At 37.7% G+C, this 26,005-nt stretch overlaps 1 protein-coding gene across 2 annotated transcripts in view; it reads left to right on the forward strand.

Moving 5' to 3' along the window:
- Nucleotides 1-26,005, forward strand: part of Calcrl (calcitonin receptor like receptor) — a 101,699-nt gene that overhangs the window by 16,283 nt on the left and 59,411 nt on the right. The window contains exon 2 of one of the 2 annotated variants that reach the window (XM_029470779.2): nt 3,276-3,343. The exons of the other annotated variant lie outside the window; for it this stretch is intronic. The gene's annotated coding sequence lies outside the window, so the exon portion shown is untranslated. The remainder of the gene's footprint in view (nt 1-3,275; nt 3,344-26,005) is intronic. 2 annotated transcript variants of the gene reach the window in all.

Here is a 26,005-nt window from a genome sequence, read left to right on the forward strand (position 1 = left end):
GGAAACTGTTTCCCTATACTAGGCTCTAGTTATCTGAAGATTACTTACCTGGCAGAACCTTTTTAAGTAAGATATTATTTAGTTTTACTGTTTCGATTTTCTGTTATGAAAGTGCAATCATGCTTTCTCTGGCAAATGTTTTGTTTTCATACCATTGTAGTTTCTGTACATCAGCGTTAGAGTCTGCTGTGTGATATATTATTTAGCACTACTTCAGTATTCCATCCCATGACTGTATCGGAGTGTACCTATCCTTTCTTCTTCTGTGGAATGTTAGAGCTGCTCCCAACATTTGACTTTTACAAGCCATGAGTTATAAACAGTCCCCTACATATCTCCCCATAAACTGCATGGATTTTGTTTTAGAGAAAAGATTTATAAGACATATTTCTAAGCAATCCATAATAGTGACCCAACTTAAATTCTCACCAACAGTAGATGAGACACTTATTGCACCATAGCCTTTCCAAAACCGTGTATTGTCAAACATTCTAACTTTTGCCACTCTGGAGGGTGTAACACAATATCTCATTGTGGTTTTGATTTACATTTCTCTGGTTATGAATCATGGTGAATTTGCTTGTTAAAATAATAAAAATTTTCCTCTTAAACATATGCTTCAAATTAGGTGATAATTAGTTGATTTAGAGGAACTGTGACTAATCCACTTTTTGTGGATCACCTATCATGATTTCTCTATTGTCTATCATCTATCTATCCATCATCTATCAATCATTGGTTGATATTTATCCTCTCTATTTAGCTGAATTTTATTAACTACTGAAAATAAGTTATGGAGCTTACAGATCATCGGAATAGGATGTACTTCTTTCCCCACTGTTGTAATATTAACTTCTTATCCATTAAAACCTTATGGAAGGCACTGGAATTTGTGTTTTCACATGAGTCACAATTTGGCAATTACATGGTTGTCTTTTTAACCATCAGCTGAATTTATCTCATTTATTTCTTCAAGGCTTTGATTTCCCCTAATAGAGTTAGGTGTAGGTTTATTTCCCTTTAGTTTAGTTAATGTCTTCATATTAATATCAAAACATTTATTTAAATAATGAAAACATCTCATGATGAAAGCTTATTTGCTATGTGTACATCCTGTGTTTTTTCTCTATGTTCTCAAGATTTAGTTTATTTTAATTCCATTGACTAATTGTTTATTTATAAATTTTTATTTATTTATAAAAATTAGCTCATTATTTTTATCTAGTTATTTTATATATTTTTGTGAGGTGCGTGTAATAATACTTTTTATACTTCGTATTGGATATTAACTTACTTTTACAACATTATTTGATGCTATATGTATACTATATGTATAGCTATCATATAAAATGAAAGTAAGTTTGAGAGCACTGGCTGTTCTTCCAGAGGACACAGGTTCAATTCCCAGCACCCACATGATAACTCACAACAGTCTGTAACTCCAGCTCTTGAGCCTCCAAGGGCACCAGACACACATGATACACATACATACTGACAAAACACCCATCCAATTAAATAAATACGTGTTACACTTAAAGTATGCACACAGCAACTTATACATCATAGTTTTGTTCATATATGCAAGATATTTATCAACTAACGTTAACTCCATATTTAACTTTATGATAACCAGGGTAACTGGTTTCATGACCTAATTATCCAAGGGTTTAAAATACTCTTCCATGGTCACTTTGGGATTAAAAAAAAAAAAGAAAATTTTAGAATTATACTGAGAAAAAAAACCCACTAATGTTCCTCAGCTGTTTCTATTTCCAGCGGCCTTTTCTAGCAAGTTGGGAAAATATTCAAAATAAACTTCAACTTTGAACCTGCTGAATTCCATATGGGTGCCAATAAAGCCTGAGGCTGGAGTTTTTATTTTTTTTCAAAAGCATCTTTAGAAAAACCCAATTCTAGATTTAGACAGCATTGGTTCACAGCTAAGTAAATCTTAATATAACCAGATCTTGATCCTAATAATAGCAAAGTTAGATTACAATTATATATAGAAATTATGGAAGCATAATACATTTTTTCTTAACTATAGAGTAGTATTACAAGGTAATTAAAATACGATTTTGCTAACAAAATACTACGTTTTAAAAAATAGTCTTCTTAATATGTTTGAATGTGTCTTTATTAGATATTTTTTTTATTTACGTTTCAAATGTTATCCCCTTCCCTGGTTTCCCCTCCCCCTGCTCACCAACCCACCCACTCCCGCTTCCTGGCCCTGGCATCCACATAAGCTTTTGCCTTGACTTTATAGATATCCTTGACAATGGCTTAGATGATCATTAAAGCATGGCAGTAGATTCATGGATCATGAGGGTAGGATCAACAAAATTTCTCAGCTCACAGTGGGAGGTAGACACATCACAGAACACAAATTTGACATGTTTGAAGTTCAGTAAATTTTAATGCAGTATGAATGTAAAGCAGCGAAAAATATATAATGATCTCACCTAACTGTTAGCGTTCACTCGACCTGGAAACATATGCATTCAGTTTATTTAGCAGTAGAGTCAAGTTTGTTTCTGGCCCTAAATGTCTCTGGGTTCCTCTTAGATCAGATCTATGACTACCCTTGCTTTCAATCCTTCCACTCTGACAATGCTAACCTTTTACCCATACCTTGCACAAGCCAAGTCATTCCTGTCTCAGAACCATTATCAAACCATCAATGTAGGACCAACGTCTCCCTAGGGCAGTCACAGCAGCCTGCCTCCCTCACCAACTACGCTAACATTACGTCCTTGGAGGCTTTTCACGATCGCCACAGTCTTCTCCTTATACTTCGTTTGTTCGCTTTGTTTTTCTTTGCTGCACTTATTACCACTGGACCTTTACCGATCTAACTGTTGGTAAACTTTCTCTTTAGTAGCTCTAGCAGGAATGGACTATGGTGTCCTTAACTTATAGAGCACAGCTACACTCCTGTAGACTTTACCTCTTTCTAGTGCTGAGATCTCAAGCAATAGGAAACACCTGGCCCCATGTTTTGTCCCTCAGTGACCCCCTTATAAGGACATGTTGCCAAGCTACAAAAACAAAAACAAAGTGTTTTTTTTTCCCCTCTCATTTCTGGGCTAGTTTAATGGTAACCTAAATGAGACAGATGTATCTCCTCTGAACTTCCCGTTCAAACCCACCATTTAAACTGAGTATTTTGACAGAGAACCACACTAGTATATGCTCTTAGGTTAAGTTCTGTATGACCCCACTTTCCACTTACAATTTTACCAAATTCACAGGCATCTTCTTTTGTCATCCAGGGCCCTATGATGATACAGCAACATCTTGTGCTACCAACTGTCAAAACTTTGGATGGTCTAACACTCAGGTATTGCATATATCTCAACAAAATATATAAAGTAACATCTTGGATTGGCAATAAAGTCAAGGGTATTAAGAATGCATTAAGTATAGGGACAAAAATTCTACAGAAGATTGCGCAGTTTACTTCTGAATAAAAACAATGAGTGGCAACCCAATAAACTACTGATATAGATGGGATTGTGTGCACCTATCAACTCAAAATTAGTGTCTTAGGACATTGCAAAGTAGATTTAACCCTATAATTGTGTGTCTTGGGCTAGATGGTTAGGAATATTAAGCTAATTTTAAATGCGTCATATTTTTATGGTAGTGATTTAATGATACAATTTAAATTTAAAGTCATTTAATATATGCATGTTACATTGATCTAGAGATGATTTTTAAATATGATAATATAGCTAGGTTATTCATTTGAACTACATGTCTGCTTGGTATAGGATTCTTTGTTTTCTTTTTTATTTTATTAAAAACAATGAATTTATGAAATTCTTGGGCAGATGGATGTATCTGGAGGATATCATCCTTTTTTCCCCACATTTTTTTAATTAGATATTTTCTTCATTTACATTTCAAATGCTGTTCCAAAAGTCCCCTATACCCTTCCTGCGCCCTGCTCCCTTGCCCACTCACTCCCACTTCTTGACCCTGGGGTTTCCCTGAACTGGGGCATATAAAGTTTGCTAGACCAAGGGGCCTCTCTTCCCAATGATGGCCGACTAGGCCATCTTCTGCTACATATGCAACTAGAGACACGAGCTCTGGGGGTACTGATTAGTTCATATTGATGTTCCACCTATAGTGTTGCAGACCCCTTCAGCTCCTTGGGTACTTTCTCTAGCTCCTCCATTGGGGGTCCGGTATTCCATCCTATAGATGACCGTGAGCATCCACTTCTGTATTTGCCAGGCACTGGCAAAGCCTCACAGGAGACAGCTATATCAGGGGTCCGTTCAGCAAAATACTGCTGGGTTATGCAATAGTGTCTGCGTTTGGTGGCTAATTATGAGATGGATCCCCGGGTGGGGCAGTCTCTGGATGGTCCATCCTTTTGTCTTAGCTCCAAACGTTGTCTCTGCAACTCCTTCCATGGATATTTTATACCGTATTCTAGGGAGGAATGAAGTATCCACCCGTTGGTCTTCCTTTTTCGTGATTTTCTTGTGTTTTGGAAATTGTATCTTGGGTATTGTAGCTTTCTGGGCTAATATCCACTTATCAGTGAGTGCATATCAAGTGACTTGTTTTGTGACTGGGTTACCTCACTCAGGATGATATCCTCCAGATACATCCATTTGCCCAAGAATTTCATAAATTCATTGTTTTTAATAGCTGAGTAGTACTCCATTGTGTAAATGTACCACATTTTCTGTATCCATTCCTCTGTTGAGGGACATCTGTGTTCTTTCCACCTTCTGGCTATTATAAATAGGGCTTCTGTGAACATAGTGGAGAATGTGTCCTTATCACATGTTGGAACATCTTCTGGATATATGCCCAGGAGGTGTATTGCTGGATCTAGTGGTAGTACTATGTCCAGTTTTCTGAGGAACTGCCAGACTGATTTCCAGAGTGGTTGTATCAGCTTGTAATCCCATCAGCAATGGAGGAGTGTTCCTCTTTCTCCACATCTTCACCAGCATCTGCTGTCACGTGAATTTTTTGATCCTAGCCATTCTGACTGGTGTGAGGTGGAATCTCAGGGTTGTTTTGATTTGCATTTCTCTGATGATTAAGGATATTGAACATTTTTTCAAGTGTGTTTCAGCGGATTCTTTGTTTTCTTAACCACATAATCACTGTTACATCATGTCTGTGAATGGGGTGAGATAAAAGTTTCTTATAATTAGAATACACAGGGTACCTTAATTATAAATAAAAGAACAGTCATATGAGCTGCTTCACTATTTTGCAGTATTCCAGATACCATTTTTAGGAATCCTTAGAAAACACTGGATTTTATTCTGTCAAAGAACAGCAAGCTTCATAGGTTTTGGTGCATCCAAAAAGACAGATGTGTCAGTCATTGTAGTGCTATGGCAAATAAAATAACTAAGCATCTATTTGCTGCACCTGATAGTCCCCATAATATTCAATTAGACCTTCTTGCGCTAACTTACTTTTGGTAAAGCTGAAGTTTTTTTTAAAATAATTAAAAAACGATTTTCCTATGAAGGTATAATAATTATACTGAAAGTAAAATTGTGTTATCTTATTAAAGCTTTGTGAGATGGTTCCTTTTTTTCTGTTTCTTTCTTTCTTTCTTTCTTTTTTTATTTTTTTATTTTTGAGCTGTGCATTTCTTAATAAAGAATTTCCAACTAGGCCCCAAAATAGAGCATGTGTAATTGTCCTTTGTCCCACTGCCTGTCTTTGGGAACTCATGAGTGCTCTGTCCCTTAATGTGTCAGCTTCCTCTGCACCCTGCATTTCAGATGACTCAGTGTTCCTCACAGCAAGGTCTGAGTGCACCGAAAGCCAACATGTATGTGACAGCTGCCTTTGTCTTCCTGATATTCCCAATGTGATGTGACGCCAAATCTCGTCTTATAATTTTGCTTCATAATGATAGCAGGGAAGAACCTGTAAGAGATTTTTTTTTTTAAATAGAAAATAACTGGGTTTGGCTTCCCAATGTGTGTATCATAACTTGACATCAGGGAAGATTATACAATACTTTAGAATATCACTCCAATGTGAAAATTGTAGCATGTATTTAGTAGTTTTGAAGAAATGCAATGAGAGGTCCAGATTTAAACTGCTGTCTCTTCAATAAGTCATCCCATATGACTTACTGAGCATGGTTGTGTGTGTGTGTGTGTAACGCTAAATGTGCCTTTCCAATTATTTTTATTTTAACAATTAACTTTAAAGTGCAAATTAATTTAAAATCCAGCAACAAATAGGTTTAAAATATCATCACCATGGCGATGAAACATGTAACTAAAAGTAGGAATTGACTTCCATTCATCAGTTTGAATCAATGATGGTTTCCTTTGGGTCTAATAAAATAGCCCAAAGCGGAGACCAAGGAGACATGATGCCTGTTTTTAGCTCAGTGCCACTGTCATGAAACATATTGCAATTCACTAACTCTCTTGGCTCCTATATTCTAAGTCTGAAGTCTGTACAGCAAGCAGATGACATGGCAAGATTTTCAAGTCCTCCTCAGTTCTGAGAATCTGGTTAAAATCCTTTGTCCTAAAGATGAGCTGAAAACCCGTCAGCATATGCATTTCTTTCTAAGTAATAACAACACGCTCACACTTCTGGTCTTCTAGCTCCAAGCATTTTGGAATGGTTAATTTACACAATCACTTGGCACTCTCTAAAACTTGACTAATAAGAGATAGAAGGGGACAAAGAGCAACCTCATTGACTACATTATACTTTGAGAGGGACCTAATAATAGCTATCACTGATGTTTAATAATCTTGCTCAAAGCTCTTTCTGACACAAAATGGTAAAAATATCAATGATCGAATGCATTTCTAAATATTTTCTAGGAATATTTCACACTTAAATCTTTACCTAATTTGAATTGAATCTAAGATATTTTCCCACAAATTTAAGATACATGTTTCATACACCTTTATTAGTTTATCCTGATCATATTGCCTAAAAATTCTGTTCAGTAATTATTACAAAATTATAGTAACCAAGTTGTTTGGATTTTAGCTTCCATTTGGCTTTTCTTTTAGCTTGAACACTAGAATTATTTGTTAATTCCGCTATACTTAATGTTATTTTGAAGTTAAATAATCAATCTTGGTTTGGAAATATGAATATAAATATTGGTCAATAATAAACATTATTATTTTATTTTCTATCTGGCCTTAATTAATCTTTCAGTTAAAGCATGTTAGATATCTTTTATCAACTATATCAATTTTGATCAAATATTTTCTTCTAAAATATGCTATAATGAATACAATAAAATATAACTCTACTTTATTTATTTATTTATATTTGTTTATATAGATGCTGGTTGTTGACCTCAGGACTTAACACATGCTAGGAACAGGCTGTACTAGAGCTACATACCTGACTATCTATAATTCATGGATATCTATTAGGGTTACAGCTCTATTAGTTATTCTTCACTTTCAGCTAGCTCTCTCTGCTGTGCTACCTCTATGTCTTGCAAAGATTATCCAATTTTTGCCTAATTCATCTCCTTAGTAGTAGATGCCTTCAGCATGTTACGTGAATGTATAGAGTCCTACTAGCATTTAAAAAATATTGTTTATATTTCTATTGGTCAGTAAAGACAGATGCAACACATATGTTTCTGTTCAGATGAGCAAGTTTCTACTTCAAACATTTGAGAGATTTCTAGAACCTATGAAGAAACAAAGGGTATGTTTATAAAAGGGGCAGAGTTGTTCACTATATTTTTGCAGGAAGTTCCTGCTGTGGCTAAATGCTCTCTACTTTCTTAGACTATTATAGATATCTCACAAAGGAAAACCAAAGACAAATATTTGCAGCTGTTTATATGCTGAATCTAAGACCTCCCTCCAATGAGAACCAGACCTTGGATGTAAAGGAAAGGAAAACTATGACCCAATCTGCCTGAAGATTGAACTGCCAAGCCCCAGCTCCTGGTCACGTTCATAGCAATAGCTTGGAAAGATATACTTCATTGCAATCAGAACATTTTTATACTCTAGCCTATTATTATCATCAGATATTCTACCTTTTTTTAGATTTAAAAAAATGTGTGTGAATGTTTTATTTACATGTGTGTGCACCACATGTTCAAGACACCATGTTTGGTGTCCAGGAATCCCAGAAGAGAGCATTGGATCCATAGAACTTGAATGACAGATAGTTATGACCCACTATGTAAGTTTTGGGAACTGAATCTAAGTCCTTTACAGAAGCAACAAGTGCTCTTAATCATTAATCCACCTGTCTAGCTCCCTAGTATTCTATCTTTTATATGGTAAAATTCATATATATATATACATACACATACATAATTCAGTTATTTGAACTTAGGTTTAATAATAGAATAAATGGCACCAATTCACTCTAAAATAGGCATACATTTCATGAGACTTTCCCAGTCTTGTTCAAATTTGGGTTGATATCCAACAAAACAGAAAAATTGCCCAGGCTTAAATATTCCATTTCATTTATTCTGGTTATTGGTGTTACTTTATTTGCTGTTGGTGTTTTGCTCTTTATTTCTGCCATGTTCCTTTGAGTAGATCATTGGAACATGACTTTCTCTTTGCACATATATTAGTTTTTAAGAAAACTTCCTTGACACAGTTTTAAATCCATATGATTCTATAAACTAAATGCACTTTATTTCAGATACAAGAGAAAATATAACCTTAGTTCAAAAATAAGCTTTTCTTCAATATTTGTCAATAATCACGTGTGCCAAACATATTAATTTAAGATCTTTCTTAAAGCTGTGCATGGTAGCATATAACTGTTATCCCAACACTTCGGTAACAGGGTCGGGAAATCTAAATTCACAGATATCCTGGACTACACAAAGTGACCTTGTTACAAACAAGCAAGCAAGCGAGCAAGCAAGCAAACAAACAAGACAAACAAGTCTGTTTCCCGCTCCTATGTGTGTGCCTGTGTGTGTCTGTGCATCCATATGCTGGAACATAGGACAGAGGACAACATTGAGTATAGCTCCTTAAGAGGCTTCTATCTAGTAACCATGTTAACTAGATTAAATAATGAAGGAATTAGACTCATATATTTAATTAAATTCATTACTAAGATAATATGCAAATGAATATATAGAATTAGGATTGGTGGGCCAGGTCTGTAATCTTAGCTATTCTACCTGGGAGGGTGAAGCAGGAGACTTTCAAGCTTATGGGCCGTGTTACTTATCATGACTCCATCTTAGAGTAAAAGACAGAAGAGAAAAACTGGAGGTAGAGATCAGTGGTAGGACTCTTGTCTAGGATGCATAAAGCCTTAGGTTTAACCCTAGTAAATCTGTCAAAAAATAAGAAATAGGAAATAGTCTCTGCCTTCCACATGATACAGCTCTATGTCTTTCAAAATGTGTAGATATTTATAATCAGAAATGAGTAGGACAGAATGCTTCACATAACCATTATCTATAAGCCAAATATCATTAAATCTTATATTGTGGCTGGTTTATAAATCGACAGATACAATTGTATGTATGTACAGTGTGATATCTTGAAGTGCATATACATGGCATTGGACTACTACATCCGGCCACTTAGTACATGAATCTTTTTACACAGTTACTTTTTTTGTGTGGTGGAAACACCGATGGCATCTTTCAAGGAACCCTAATATTGCCATTAATTGCAATCAGCATGCTGCCCAATCAATGCACCTTTTGAACGTATTCCTTGTCTGTAACTAATTTTGTGCCCTGTGACCACTGTCTCTCCAATCACCAACTCCATCAACTCCACAATGTCTTTGGGGACTGCAATTTACTATCCGGGTGTGTAAGATGAACTATTTTACATTCCACGTGACTGAGGCCATATGGTGTTTCTCATCCTGTGCCTGGCTCATTTCTCTCAGTTATAACATCCTTTGGGTTAATCAATGTCTTTTCAAATGCAGATACTTCCTTTTTTTAATGGCTAAAATCATGGGTGTGCAGCGCATTTCCTCAGCCATTTAATAGTGGAAGTATACTTAATTTGGTTCCATATCTTGGTTATAAATAGTGTTGCAGACTTTATGTCCATAGAACACACCCAATAGCCAGATTATAGAAGAGTTCTATTCTTGTTTTAAGGAAGCCCTATTTTCAGTAATGTACACATTAGCTATATATGGGCAAGGGTTTCTTTTTCGCCATGCTGACTCATCCTTTCTCATCTTTCATGGATTTCAACCTAACTATTCTAACCAATGGGAGGTGATGCCATGGGGGCAAGACTAGAGAGACACTGATTACAGGATAAACATTTCTGTGTATCTAGGGTATGGTCACAGTATGGGGACTATAGTCAATGACAACATATTTTCTTGACATATCAAACATTAAAATCTTTCTTAGTCAATATTTTATATATATAAAAAATCCTCACAGTTTAGAATCTCTTTGTGGTAGGAAGAAAACAATGTCAGAGACACAGCAAGTTTCCTGCCATAGACATCCTGAGATGCTGACCCAGCATGCAGGGTGTCTTCATGCGCTTCAGATCTGTGTTTTTCCCTCAGATTATACAGAAGGATTTATTTTTGTTTTATTTCTCAACATTTTCAAGGCATACTGCCTCTGTTTTTGTTGTTTTGTTTTGTTTGGTACTTCTAGTTTATGGTTGTATCTGCTTGCCCATGCACACACTTTTGGGAACTGATCTGAGGCCTGCTCACCGTTCTCTAGGGTATCATTGAAAAGCTTTTGTTGAAAAGTTCAGTGACATACATTGCCAGCTTAAGCCCTTAGTCAGTGTCCCAACCTTTAGAAGACATTCATCTACATTTGTCCAGAGTGGAGGTCTCTTCTCTCCTGTATCCCTGATTCCATCAGTTCACGGGCCCATATGCTGCACTACAATGTTTGCAGCTTCAGGCTTTGCCCCCAAGCCTGTGACCTGTGATACTAATCGAAGAGTGTCTCCACAGTGCCATTTTCTATTTTTAACTAAACCAACTAGTTAATCAATAATAATAATAATAATAATAAAAAGAACACTTTGCATTTCATGCTTTCTAGGAGGTTCAGTGCCCAGCGGATGTGAACAAAAGTGTGAGGGGGTAGATTATTGTGTTAGCTGCAGGCAGATGACGTCCTTAGCCAATTGCACATCTGTAGTTTGACCTAGGGATTTATTTATTTATTTATTTACCCATCTCTTTATTTGTTTTTTTTTTGAGACAGGGTTTCTCCTTTTTGCCCTGGCTTTCCTGGTATTCTCTTTGTAAATAAGGCTGACCTCAAACTCACAGAGACTTGCCTGCTTCTGCCTCTCAAAGTGCTGGGATTAAAGGTGTGAACCTGTCCACCATGGCAGTATTATCTATTTTATAATGATAAAAACATAGTTTCCTCATTCTCTTATAAGGTAGGCTGCTGATAATTATGGGCTTTTTCAATACAGGATAGATTTTAAATGAGACCCTTTTTGAGATGACTGTGATCTACATAAAGATATTAGCAGTAGGTTTAAAATTTGCTCACATTTATAACCTTGTTATTTAAAGTTACTACTGTGTAAAACAGTTGAGTAGTATTGAGAAATCCAGAAAATTTCTTGAGTGAAAGTATATTAATTGACTTTGTTAAGCAAGTGCAATTATACAACTTTCCTATACTCAAAGCAAGGTGGGAAAATTTCCCTTTCATAGGCAAAATTTGCATACAAATTATATAAATCAACGCTATAACACTATCCTCTCAGTTTAGATATAATGCTTTCCATCCTTTCTGCTGGATTGGAGCAACTAACTATATCCAATATTAAATTTTCATTACAGCAATGGCTAACACTCACCGAACACTTATACTTAGCTAGAAAACGGTTTCAGCTCATTATTGGCTGGTCTTTTATTTTGTGATCACATGAATATTATATAGAGCATGGCATCATTATTATTTATGTAAGCATTGAGTTTAGAAGAGTTAACTATCTTTCCTAAGTGACAAGGACATGTACAGAAGTTTATATGATTAATCCAACACAATTCATCTTCAGGCAATGTCTATACTGATCTGGTGCCAATTTTCAGTCCTTCCTCCAGATCCAGGTGTTGGCAAAGCAACTTTGAATTACCCTCACTGGTATTTCATAGCTATGGAGACACAAACCACAGTTTTCTCTGTGTGCCCATTCTTTCACCACCAACACACAAATCTAGAGGCGGAGTAAAAGGAGTGTTTAAAGATCAGGCCATTAATTATTAAAAACTGCTGAATGGTATAATAATTTATATTATTATCTGGGGTGTTCCAAACCCTCTTTTATCTTTTTACTATGCTAATAAGAATGATTTAAATATTGTTAGAGTCTAACAACATTCTCCTGCTTTCCTTTTATGAGAAGATGGACGAATGCAATCAAAGTAACTGGTAAAAACCCCACCATCCATAGGGAGGGCAGCGGCCAGATAAACACAGAACCTCACTTACAGGCTGAATGCATTGCACAGTTATCAGGGTAGTATGACAACGTGCCTTGCTCCCTCCTGTCTTTTTTTTTTTTTTTTTTTTTGGTTTTTCGAGACAGGGTTTCTCTGTATAGCCCTGGCTGTCCTGGAACTCACTTTGTAGACCAGGCTGGCCTCGAACTCAGAAATCCACCTGCCTCTGCCTCCCCAGTGCTGGGATTAAAGGCGTGCACCACCATTATGCCTTTGCTTGTTTTGTTTCTTCTATTTGGAATCTATTCTCTCTCCTAATTTCTCATTCCTCTACTTACGCTTCAGGGCTAAGTTGTTCTAGTCATCTTAGAGCCCCACAAACATAAAACCAGTCTTTTTAGCACAGACTAGGAAGCAGAAGTCCCTTCTTGCCATGGCTTTCCGTTTCCATGGTTTCAGTTATCCAGAGACAAGAGAAATGGAACATTGCAAAGAAAAATGATTAACATTTTACCCTTGTGCAGCTGTTCTGAGTAGCATGATGGAATCTTGCGTGGCTCTGTGCCATCTAACTCAGGATTTTAATCGACCCTTTGTCCAGCACATCATGCTACATATGTGACTGGGCCTTGAGGCACATTAATCTGGTAGGAACTGCCATGCTTATCAGGACAGAAGTCACAGCATTCGCTGCTTGTGTTTGAGTTGTGGTTTATTCTACATATGTTCCTCAAAGCACATGGGTAGAAATGCTGTCAATCAATTTTATTGCAGTATTTTGTTATAATTTTTCCATATTCTGTGTTATTAACTACTTTGATCTTATTTTCACTGACCATGAATTAAACTTTATCAAAGTTGTGTACAGGTATGAAAAAATCTACTGGTGGTACTGGAGTGCACTCCAAGCAGATAGGAGAACTCTTGCCATTAAATGTTCACTGTGTTTAATTTGCCGTCTGGACCAGATTACAAATTCTCAGAGAACAAAGTACACATAGCACACATTCTAGTCATAGTCACGGTAATTGACAGAAAATAATCAATAAAAGTAGTTATATGTAGAAGTACTTCCTGAAACTTACAGAGCAACAAACACTTTGAGGTGTCACCAACTGTGAACCAATACTTAATTTACCCATTTTATTTTACACTAAGCCTGAGGGTATTGAGGCTTGAGTCCTTCTCTCTGGATGCCTAAATTATTGAGAGAAAGCATGCTTAGAAAATAGATAGGAGAAGAAAAGTTACACATTCTAAATAGTTTAGAGAAGTGGGACAATATATGAAGCTGCATCCATCTCTACAGCTCAATAATTTACCATGTTAGGGGTAGGGACTCTAGGAAGAAAAGTGCAGTTTTCCCTTAAAGGAAAAATACCGTGTATCTCTTTAGCATGGCTTAGGGACAGACTCTCCCAAGGGTAGGTGGTCTCTTGTCCAGTGATTGACCCTTCCCAAGTAGGATATTAGGTTTTATCAAACCACAGATACTGTTCTCTTCACTAGGACTTGGTTTTGTCTGTAATAGACCTTTATTGCTATCTTAACACACATGAGTGGGATTCAACTTAATAGTAATTGCAATGTTTTTGTTTCCCCTTTTCTCCCTCCCTCAGTCCCTCTCTCCCTATCTTCCCTCCCTCCTTCTCTATATCTCTTCTTTCTTTCTTCTTCCCTTTTCTTCTTTCTTTTGTTTCAGCATGACATACACATGACAGTATTAGGACTGAAATCCTGTTTGCATGCTAACATATCTACTGCGTTTAGTATAGCATCAACATTACATAATCCTAAACTATTACAGCCGAGTTCCTCTCAATTGTTTTAAGATTGCCTATGCTAGAGTTTAGCAGTAGTTGATTAAGTTGCTTTGTGCTTCTGGCAGGTTTGCACTCCCAGCCACCAGCCAGAGCCCTCTGGATTAGTGAATGAAACACACACACACACACACACACACACACACACACACATACACAGGCTGGGCACCTCTAATCCTTCCCGCTGCTAGCAAACACTCCCTCCAGTCCTCCTGAGTTAACATCTTTTAAAATCTATATTTCATCTCTGATATTCCAAACACACCTGGGGAGGTGGCTTGTGTGGCCACTTTTCCTGATTCTCACATGTCAGTGGTCCTTTATGTCTGGTCTTTCTTCTTCCCTGTCATTGTGATGTCTCCTTCTTCCTTTCTTCCACCTCCACCCTGCAAATCCAAAGGTCCCGCCTCAGTCTACCTACCGGCCCATCTATTGGTCGTTGGCTCTTTATCGACTGATCAAAAACCATTTGGGGTCAAGAAGCTTCAGCTTTTGAACACCGATTTTGGGAGCTGAATTAATTCCAAGCCCTAGACCCAATCTCCAACACTGGAGTCAGGGGAGAATGCTCTCATTGGGCAAGAGCACTTGGTGGTTAAGCCAAGGACTGACTTCTAATCCCCAGTATTCATCTAAGAAGCCAGGTATGGCTGCACATCCTAGGGATCCCAGCACGATGAGGAGTAGAACAGGAGGAACATTGGGGCTTACTGCTTCCAGATTAGTGGAAGCTCTGTCGTCACAGTAGCGAGGCAAAAAATGTCAGCACATACATATGCACACACATCATACACACAAATCCCCATTGCCTTGAAAACCATTTTCTTAACGTACTTTGTGCAGTAGTTTCAGTACTTGTAGGGCTGTTGAGTCCAAGAAGTGAGAAGGGCATGATTTCTAAAAGGGGGGAAATAGCCAAATTTGAACTATCAAGGAGCTTCTGCTCTTTACATTTTTATCAGTAATTAAAGTTGATAATTACTTCAAACACCCCTTCTTTTATCAAACAAACACCATAATAAAAATCAATATATTACTCATTTAAAAACAAACAAACAAGAGGCAGGCGGATTTCTGAGTTCGAGGCCAGCCTGGTTTACAAAGTGAGTTCCAGGACAGCCAGGGCTATACAGAGAAACCCTGTCTCAAAAAACCAAAAAAAAAAAAAAAACCAAAAAAACCCAAAAAACCAAAATCAAAACCAAAACCAAACCAAAACAAAAAACCCAAAACAAACAAACAAACTATATATATAATATATATAATATATATAATATATATATAATATATAATATATATATAATATATATAATATATATATATATTATATATATATATTTACTCACTTAGCTTAAGGAAAGAGGAAGATACTATTTAATTTTACCACACAGAAATCATCTAATCACAAAGCCATAAATCCCACATCTACAGTGCTGTTATTCCCAAAGCAAAAATATTTAGACTACAGATGTCCACAGGGGCCATGGGTCTCTAACCTGTCGCCCTGAAGGCCCCGGGCTCCACTTCCTACCCTCTGTCTATAAAGTTCTTTTCCTGTGTGCTGTGGGAAAGGTGTTCTTTTCCAAATCAGCAAACTTTATTCTTAGCTCAAACTTGGTATTTGCTTCTTCAAGGGTCCTACTTGGCTTAATCAATCCTGTGTTCCATGGGTTCCAAGTTTTGCAATAGCTCTGTGCTTTCCATGACCAGTGTTACAAAAGGAGGGAGTAGAAAGAATATTATTGCTTTGTTTCTGTAAATCCAAGTTCACCAGAGCTGCTACCCTGCTTTCCTCTGTACCGTTTTTAAAGCTGGCCAAGGTAGTCTTTCCTAAGTCTGCTCGGGATCCTAGTTTTTTCTAGTCTTTGGAGAAATCTAAATGTCTTTTGTCAACACCCCCATTATTATTGTAAAACGTTGATGTCAGTCTTATCTAAAAATAAAACTCCACTCCACAGGTCCTCCCACACTTACCACTAAACCTCTTTCTTCTCCTTTTCAAAAGCCAAACTCTTCAGAAGGCTTTTTCATTCTAATAATTTTCTTCTCTTACACCCAGCCCAGCTGCAACTGACATTTAACGAACAATCATAAACCAAATATTTCTCTCTGCTGGAACCAGATGTTTGCAGGTGGTACCGGGTGCAGACCAGAGTCTTAGGCACCTTATCTAAGTTCAGTGTAGTCTTCAGGTCTCTACCTGCCTTCACAACCTGTCTCATAGTGCCTACTCCTTTGGCCTCTGTCCCCACCCACTTCTGATAGGAGCCATTTGCTTTTCTGTTTCTCAACAACTATCCTCTAACTGCAGATGTCTAGTGAAATACCACTTCCTCTGGGAAATCATCCCTTGAGCCACCGTATGAGGTCATCTCTTCCTTTCATAGAGCTTATCGTCATTTGCAACTTTAAATTTGTGCTTCAAATTTATACTGTCTCTGCAGGACAACTTATCAAGAACTTTTATCTTATCTCCTCTCAGTTCTTGTTGCATTACTCATACCTTGTCCTCTGTCAGGTGCCTACTGGTGTTTCAATAAATCATGTCATAGTGTGTGGATCCTGCTTTGGAGTACTATTGTGTCGCTGTCCTCCGTGGGTAGGCCATCACTCAAATTGCTTGACTCTAAAGTTAAACATTTGCTGCTGAATCTCTTCTGCTTAAAGTTACTAAACTTTCCTAATACTTGAGGAAGGAAACTGTCAGAAAATACGTATTTCCATACAGATGCTAGGTCCTAGCATCTCTTTGTTGTCCCAGAGAGACATCCTTACTCTCCACGAAGGTTATGCCCAAGTCACAACAAACAAGCCCTAGAAGCTGACTCAGAGGACTAAGGAAAAAGTTGTAAACACTTTCCCAGGGAGATCAAGGCAATTATCCATCATTATTGGGCAAACAGGGTCAATTTAAGGCATTCACATGTAAAACATCCCTTCACAAAATCACTCAGCCCCGTCACAGTCTTGGGAGAAAGATAGTGATGCCAGGGACAGAAACGACTCCAGACCTTTGAGCAAGAACACTTGTTAGCATTTCTGTGCTCTGAAGTCATTTACTTATAAATCCCATAAACACGATTGCTACTTTTTTGTAACAAATAAATGTAATACTTCCACAAAATTGCTTAGATTACTATCTAGACTATAGAGAAGAGGAAATTCGATAAAAACAATAAGAGGAAAAAAAAAACCCTCTGTCTTATTTTCCTTCATCTTGGTTTCTTTAGTTATCACAGGAATATGTTTACCTCCAACTGTATGATGATTAAATTTCTTCATTTCTTTTACTAAAAGGTTATGGGTTGCTTTCTAAACCATGCATAATGTGCCTATCAATAGAATAATAAAAAAATCTGAATTATCCCGAGTCAAAACAAAAAAACAGTTGCAGCAGGTGGGTTTTTTGACCCTCTACACAGAAGATGAAGGTTATATATTCACTTCCCAGATACTTCAGTGTAAGAACTGGGCTCAGTGGGGATTTTTTTTGGGTGCATGAGGGTGGTGTTCTGTCTGTCTGTCTGTCTTGTTCTTTTGATACATGGCCTTCACTGTTGGTCATTCTGGCATAGATCTCACTGTGTCTCCCAGGCTTATCTCTATTGAGGCAGGCCTCCTGTAGACCTCTGAAGAGCAAGCAGGAGTTGCCATTCATTGTCTTTAGTTTTTATAAGGAAAAAAAAGCTTCACACATAGTAGAAAATCCAGTTTGGGTCTGAGGCTGTAGCTCAGCGGCAGAGGACTCCCCCAGCACATAAGAACCCATGAACCTAATCCCAAACACTAAAACGTAACAACAGTAAAACTGGCATGATTCTTGCCTTGAACATCTTTGAGTCTTATAGCTGGCCTCTATTTTTCAATAATGTTCCAAATAATCTTTAAAATATAAGGCAAATCTCTTGCAGAATATTTATTAAAGCCCTGGGAAGATAAAACTCATGTTACCTATAAAACAAAAGCTAAAAAAAAAAATCACTTTTCTACATCTACCAACAAGAAAATTGTGTTAAGTATTAAATTGTAACTTTTGTTTCCTGTAGGCTCCCTGTTTTTAGCATAAACTTTTATATTTAATGTATTTGCATATATACACACTTTGTTTATAATAATGTGATTATCCATAGATTTTACTTGGAACAATAAACTTGAAAAAGAGTCAATGTACATTAATTAAGAGTCAAGTACCATATCCTAATCTGAATTAAAGAGGAAGGAAAATGGAGCCCATCAAATGAGGGATGGTACTGCTCATAGACTAAATACATAAATGTCCAATAGCAGAATTAGGACAGCACAGGAAGGTAGGATCCTTAGGAAATCTTTTGTACCATGCTCAAAACGCCTTAGGACCACATCTGTTATCTGTTCTAGACGCCATCTGTCTCCACTGTAATCCCTGGGTTTGGTTAAAATTAGCACCTGGGTTTCTTCATACTCTAATGGTTTTTGATTCTTTACACATAACTTGTTACTTAGAGGTGTGTCTTTGCTAAAGACAGCTGTAATGCCAGAGTTCCACATATTTATACCAAGCCTTATCTCAGTCCTTACCTTATGCCAAATAATTATTTCTTCTCATTCTTTTATTGAGGTTCTTCTACTATGATGTGAAAGTCAGTGTCAGCATAGGCTTAGGATTAATAAGAAAAATGTATCTCTAAAATTTTGAATGTATGCTACAGATGAATTAATAGAAATGGGCAATTGAAATTTCTCATACTTTTTTTCATTTGATTGTCGTGATTTATTTATTTCTCTTACTGAATAAAGATTTTTTTTTTCTCACATCATATATTCCTGAACTGGAATCTTTCCAGTTCCTCCCCCCTCCCTCCCCATTTGGATCCACCCCTTTGGATCCACCCATTTGGATCCACCCATTTGGATCCACCCATTTGGATCCACCCCTTTCTGTTTCTCAATAGAGAACAAGCAGGTTACCAGGATTTATTTTGTCTACTAAGTTTTTATGTTCTTCAAAGGTATGAGAAAATACTTTCTTTAGCAAGTATATTGCTTTTTCTTATTTATGTTACAAATTAACAAGGTGAAACATCTTAGCAAGTCATGTATATGTATAAACACAAATATGCACACAGAAAACACAAGAAAGTCAGAAAGCTGTATCCTTTTCCAAACAGTTATCTTTTAAATACCAATGAATGCATGACCATATTTACTTTGAAAACAATAGATAAAAATTAATAAATTAATTATGAATAATGGTTAGTTTCCCAATATCCCTTGCTGTTTCAAAACTCTTGTTGCATTCATTTCCTTACTGGAAATTCCCTTTCATCTTGCAAAACCAGAATCCTCCTTGATTTTCTTTAACAAGTCTATTCCACAGAAAACATGTTTACAGCATAAATTGATTATTTTCAGTCATATTATGCTTTCCTACAAATGATTTTCATAAGTTAATCAAAATACACTATGATACTATGGAACAAGAAATTATTGGGAATATTCCAGAACTTAAAAAGGCATCTCAGGCCGGGCGTGGTGGCGCACGCCTTTAATCCCAGCACTCGGGAGGCAGAGGCAGGCGGATTTCTGAGTTCGAGGCCAGCCTGGTCTACAAAGTGAGTTCCAGGACAGCCAGGGCTATACAGAGAAACCCTGTCTCGAAAAACCAAAAAAAAAAAAAAAAAAAAAAAAAAAGGCATCTCAGATTAAGTGATGCTTTTATTCTCATCAGGGTCTTCTGCCCCAAATGGGATGTTAGTGGGGTCTAATGTGAAACTTTCCCAAGATATTCCACAAATAATGGTGATAAGTCTTATCTGCTTTACAGCCACCCACTGGCACCATTTAATAGGAACACAGGCAGCATTAGAATCTATACAATGATGAAAGCACACAAACATATATGCACACACACACACACACACACACACACACACACACACTCACACACACCTGTGTACAGACACATGCATGTCTTAAACAGTACAGGTAAGAACATAAAAAACAGCATATCTAAGTTACTCCCTAGTTCTCAGCTGCAAAGGAACCCAGCAGACACGCTTTTAAACATAAGTGGTACAGGTTTTTCTTCTCTTTGACCTAGTTACCTTGCATCTCTTTACACTGATATTTCTTGAGCTAAAAACCTCCCGTTATTTACAGACCACATTATCTGTCACCTCCATTGTTTCTGGCTTTCTTCTTTATCCAGGAATGGATGAAGCTAACAAAAACAAATGTTGATTTTGCAGACTCAGAAGGCCCCTTTCAGTCTGCTGTGACAAAGTGTGAAAGACTTCCCTTCCTTAATAATACAGTCCTCCTCGGGCAGAGAGAGAAAGAGAGGGAGAGAGAGGGGGGGGACAGGGGGGGAGAGAGAGAGGGGGAGAGAGAGAGAGAGAGAGAGAGAGAGAGAGAGAGAGAGAGAGAGAGAGAGAGAGAGAGAGAGAGAGAGAGATTTGCGCATTACCATTTATTACTGCTTTTAAAGGACAGGGTTAATATGTATTTTTAAAGGCACAAACAGACAAAGTGAAAGGCAGCTGCTGCATATGTAGCAGAGGATGGCCTTCAATGTCATCAATGGGAGGAGAGGCCCTTGGTCCTGTGAAGGTTCTATGCCCCAGTATAGGGGAATGCCAGGGCCAGGAAGCAGGAGTGGGTGGTTTGGCGAGCAGGGATAGGGGGTAGGGAGTAGGGGTAGGGGGCTTTCGGAGGGGAAACCAGGAAGGGGACAACATTTGAAATGTAAATAAAGAAAATATCTTAAAAAAAAAAAAGACAAAGAAAAAGGAAAAGCAGCTGCGTCACGCGCACACAGCCAAGGCATTTGATTAGAAACAAATGACTCAGACACAACTCTCCTCTCCATTTACTCTTGAATGTCTTACATTCCACTATCTTCAGGGGCCCACAACCACAACGTTTACTTTACGAAAGGCCGAGACAGTTTGTACGGTTAAATATTCATACATGCTGGGCGGTGGTGGCACACGCCTTTAATCCCAACACTTGGGAGGCAGAGACTGGCGGATTTCTGAGTTCAAGGCCAGCCTGGTCTACAGAGTGAGTTCCAGGATAGCCGAGGCTACACAGAGAAACCCTGTCTCGAAAAAAAAATATGGTTTATATATATATATATACATATACATATATATATGTATATGTATATATATATATACACACACACATACATACATATATATATTCATACATATACATGTATATATTCATACATAATTCGACTCGACATTGAAGTCTTGTAACTGTGACCAGTTACAGAGTGAGCCAGGACATACAGTTCTGCTCCGGGGAGAGACCACCACTTGCTGTCTAGACAACAGTTCCCAGGGACTGTTTTCAGCTGGTGATTATGGAGGTTGCCCTCTGTGATTCCTCTAGGTACTCATGATGCACGAGCTTGCTGCTCCTGTCTTACAACTGCAGAAGCCTGGAGAGATGCCACAGATCACACTGCCTTTGTCCCTTGCTAGCAAACGTTCCCTGCAGCTATCCAGAAGCCTTCTACATGGAATCTGTACTCTCTGCCCTGTTGTTCACTTCTAGTGTCGGCCTGATAGCCCTTCCATCAAATACAACACTTGTACTGTTATTTCTAATTGGGTTTTAAATGCCAAATTGCCATACTGTCTACATAATCATTTTGACTCCTGTCCTAAAATGCCTCATAGAATTTCCCAGGCATGGCCATCACCAAAATATGGGTTAGATAGTGTTTATCTTTTGCTTATTTTCATCTATTTCCCTTTGAGATTGCCATTGTTTTGTAGTTTAGAAAGGCTTTTGTCAAGGAAACTGTGTGGAAGGCAGACGACGGACACGTAGCTGGTGATATAGCTCTGCATTGTAGTTAGAGATATATCTACGCAGCAGTCTTTCGAAACAGCCGAGACAGATTCAGCCTGTTCGTGCATGTGTTTACTTGCTTTTCAGAAACAACAAAAGATATTTAAAAAGAAATAAAGTGAAAAAGACACTTAGTACATATATTCAGAAGTATCAAGTATCTTTAAACCAGTTCTGGAGAATTGCATCCATTTCTTTATTTTCCAGGCTGGTCTTCACTTCCTGGGTTTAAGAGCGCATCCTCATTTGGCCTCAAGGTGCGGGGTCTAAAAATAGCACCTAATTTCTCTTCCTCTTTTAGGTTGTTTTAAGTGTTTACAAACAAGTTGTATTTTCTGTTTTGATTTTTTTTTTTTTTTCACTTGGAGCAAACCGTGCTTGGGTGAGCAGACTTTTCCCTAGATGCCTTGGTTGAAAGGGGGTGGGGGTGGGGCGTTGGGAAGTGCTGCGTTTGTTTCTTCCGGGATAGTTTTTGTTTTGGGTAGAACACACTATGGGAAGATTCCCAGAAAGAGCCGGGAGGAAACATTTCAATGATGTTAAGGCCTATTAAACCCTGTCAAGCGTGACAGGGCAGTTTTTTTTTTTTTTTTTCCTTTAACACATCCTGGTCCACTTAGAGCTGAGAGTCAGAAAAAGTGCTTGGCCCAACGTTTTAGCAGGAAAGAAAGCTATTTTAAAAGTCTTTTGGGAACATGTTTGTGCAACAGGAAAAAACATACAATTGGGTTGATAATAGCAGCTCGTAAAGGTTAGAGCCTCTGAAACCGGTTTGCCATCTTCACAGGGAACGTGTTGTTCCGCAGTGGCGGTTCTCACTTAAACACAGCTTAATTCAGCAAGGAGCCCCTTCCTGCCGACTTCTTTTTACACTGAAAAGCCTATTTTTAAATCACAACCCAGACATAATTCCAGGAGTTGATCATTAAATTAAGTAGTGTTTGGGATGTGCAAAATTACAGCAGCTCCCAGGGTGCCGTGAGAGCCTGTGCTTCACACCCAGGTGTCCCCTGGTGAGTTCCCTGAGCATCTCAAGTTCCTCACAGTGCTCTGTATCTTCAGTCACATTGCCTGGCTCACTCCTGTATCCTTGCCCTTGTGTTTCTAGGTTTTTATCCCTAGAGAGCTGGACTTTTTACCCTCTGCTCATATATATCTTTGCTGACTTTGAATTCATTACCAGTGTTCCTCAATCTTCCTAATGCTGCGACCCTTTAATACAGTTCTTTCTGTTGTGGTGACCTCCAACCATAGCGTTCATTGGTCATCTGTCAGATCCTTTAGCCTTTAAAAATTGAGGTATTATTATTATTACTCTGTAGTAAAAATTCTTTTTGTATTAAAGATAAATATCCCTTATCACACATGTGATTTGCAAATTTGTCCCTCTGTGTTGGGTTGCCTTTTTGTTTTCATTTCCTGTGTGTGTGTGTCTGAATGTGTGTATGTAAGAGTGTATGAGTGTGTGTGTACATTGAATCTAGGATCTTGTTCATTCTGGCTCACTCTTCTACCACTGAGATGCCCTCAGAACCTTTCTTCCACAATGGCGCCATTTGTACACAAGCATCTATAATTTTGATGTAGTCAATCTATTTTTTGTCATTGTGACTTGCCCTTTTGATGCCATGTCTGAAAAAGCATTTCCTAAATCACGAAGACAAAATGGCCTTAAATACTTTCTTCAGAGAATAAGGCTTACTCTTTGTGTTGGATATTAACATATTCCACAGACATACTTTAAGTATTGATCATCAGAGAACATATAGTACCCCTTAACACTCACTTAATAGTTCCATAGGATTTAAAAGTGTTAGCTAAGAATTATTACCAGGGTACAGAATATACTAGGCAAGGAATAATAATCTTTTACTTTGATTAAAAAAGTCCTTTTATATCTAGATTGTTCGGTGGAAAGAAATAGTCACCTCATTTTGTAAAAATTTCATACTAGTCAACCAGAGTGAAAAGTGAGCTTTCTTGTTCTAAAATCTGTGAAATTTCTACTCCAACAACATTCCTCAAAAATGTTTAGAAAACAAAATAACAAAACTTAAAATTCAGTTTTGTATTCATATTGATGAAGAATATTAGAATTGTAACTGACATTAAATGTGCCAGAGTCAAGGTTTCTGATAATGTCATAGACTTCTTTCTCTGCAGTGTGTAGTGCTTATCTGACTGCCTCTCCTCTGCTCTGTACTTTACGTGCGGTTAAGGAGTGCGTAAGAATGTTCTGAAACCATGCCCTGCCTGTTGTGTAGCTCCAGTTGGAAGATGTGTGCTATTCTGAGAATCACTAGAAGGAAGAATTCTGACTGTGTAACTCTGACTATATAACGATGCCTCACACAGCCTAAATCAGAGGTTTTCCTTGCCTGACCTGAGTTCAGTCACATCTTACTTCAATTAATTCTTCCCACATCAGATGTGGAGAGCTTTCCATCAAGCACAAAGCTACATTTTTTCTTTTTAAAGCTCCCTCCCACCTTTTACTAATCGGGCTGATATTGGCCACTTGCCTCTTCAAATAAAAAGAGTGTGGCTAAAATTACCGGAAAATGGCTAATTATGCCCACAATGGAAAGATTATTCCCATGAGTAAATACTCCAGAGTGTAAAATGAAATCCCAAACCCAATCACAAATGAATCTCTCTAACAGCTATTCAGCTGTTCTGCCTGGAATGCTCATTAGATAAGCAAGTCAGCCACTGGGGTTCTTTGCCTTGTGTTCAAACACAATGTCATTCAAGGCTATCCCAGCATACCTTAGAGTTAAATTAGGTGGCTCCATAGCCACCTTCTTTTTAAAGTCATATATATACATCATTCTAACTTCAGTAGAATCACACATATATATTATACTATATATATTACTATAGTAATATATTGTATAAAGTTAATATATATTATACTCTCTGTCTCTCTGTCTCTGTCTCTCTGTCTCTGTCTCTCTCTCTGTCTCTCTCTCTCTCTGTCTCTCTCTCTCTCTCTCTCTCTATATATATATATATATATATATATATGATACTATTTCCATATACTGTATACAAAAAAAATTGCTAGAACTTCAGTTTATGTAGGCTTACTCTTATCTAGCCCAATGTTCCATTTTAATTGTCAGATTCAAACTTAAGAGTCCTGAACTATTAGCAATTGGAGACCCAAGGAGAATATTTCTAAGACATTAAAAACAAACAGACAAAATCAGTGTCAGGAGATTTGTTTTAAGACTTTAGGGATATACATCATTTTAAAATGATTTGTTTAACTTTGTCTGTCTGTCTTCTGTGTGAGTTTATGATTCTCACATGCATACAGGTACCCAGGGCTTTAGATACCCTGAAACTGGAGTAACAGGTATTTGTGAGCTGCCTGATATGGGTGAAGAAAGCAAACCTAGGAGCTCTGCAAGAACAGCAAGTGCTCCTTTTGAAAATAGTATTATGAATTATTTGATCAATACAATACATTTGGATCACATCCAGCTTTCCTCTTCAATCTCCTTTTAGATCCACCCTATCCCCTTGCCCATTCAATTTCTTTCTCCCTGTTCTCTCCCTGTCTCTATAACCTCTCTTCCTTCCTCTTTCTCTCCCACCTTTTCTGTCTCCCTATTGAGTCTACTTGGTGTTTCTCAAACACTCTTGAGTATGGGGCCAACCCTCAGAGTGACGTCAACCACATAGGGTCACACCTATAAAGACATCCTTTTTTCTGCCAGATGCTGTCAGTTGCTAAGAGCTACTGAGACAGTGGTGAAACTTCTTGGCCAACTCCCTCCATTCCATTCTGGGATTCTGTTAGCTTGAGCGGGTGCAGGTCTTCTCCATGCTGTCACAATCAGTTCATATGGTGATCTGTCTTGTTTGCTGATAGTCATTCACCGTTTCTGGCTCTTACAGTTTTCCTGCCTGCTATTTCTTGCAAACCCCTCTTAATGGTAGGG

This window comes from Mus caroli, unplaced genomic scaffold (assembly GCF_978045245.1).
Source record: "Mus caroli unplaced genomic scaffold, Mus_caroli_1 scaffold_2, whole genome shotgun sequence".
In the NCBI taxonomy this organism is placed as follows: Eukaryota; Metazoa; Chordata; class Mammalia; order Rodentia; family Muridae; genus Mus; species Mus caroli.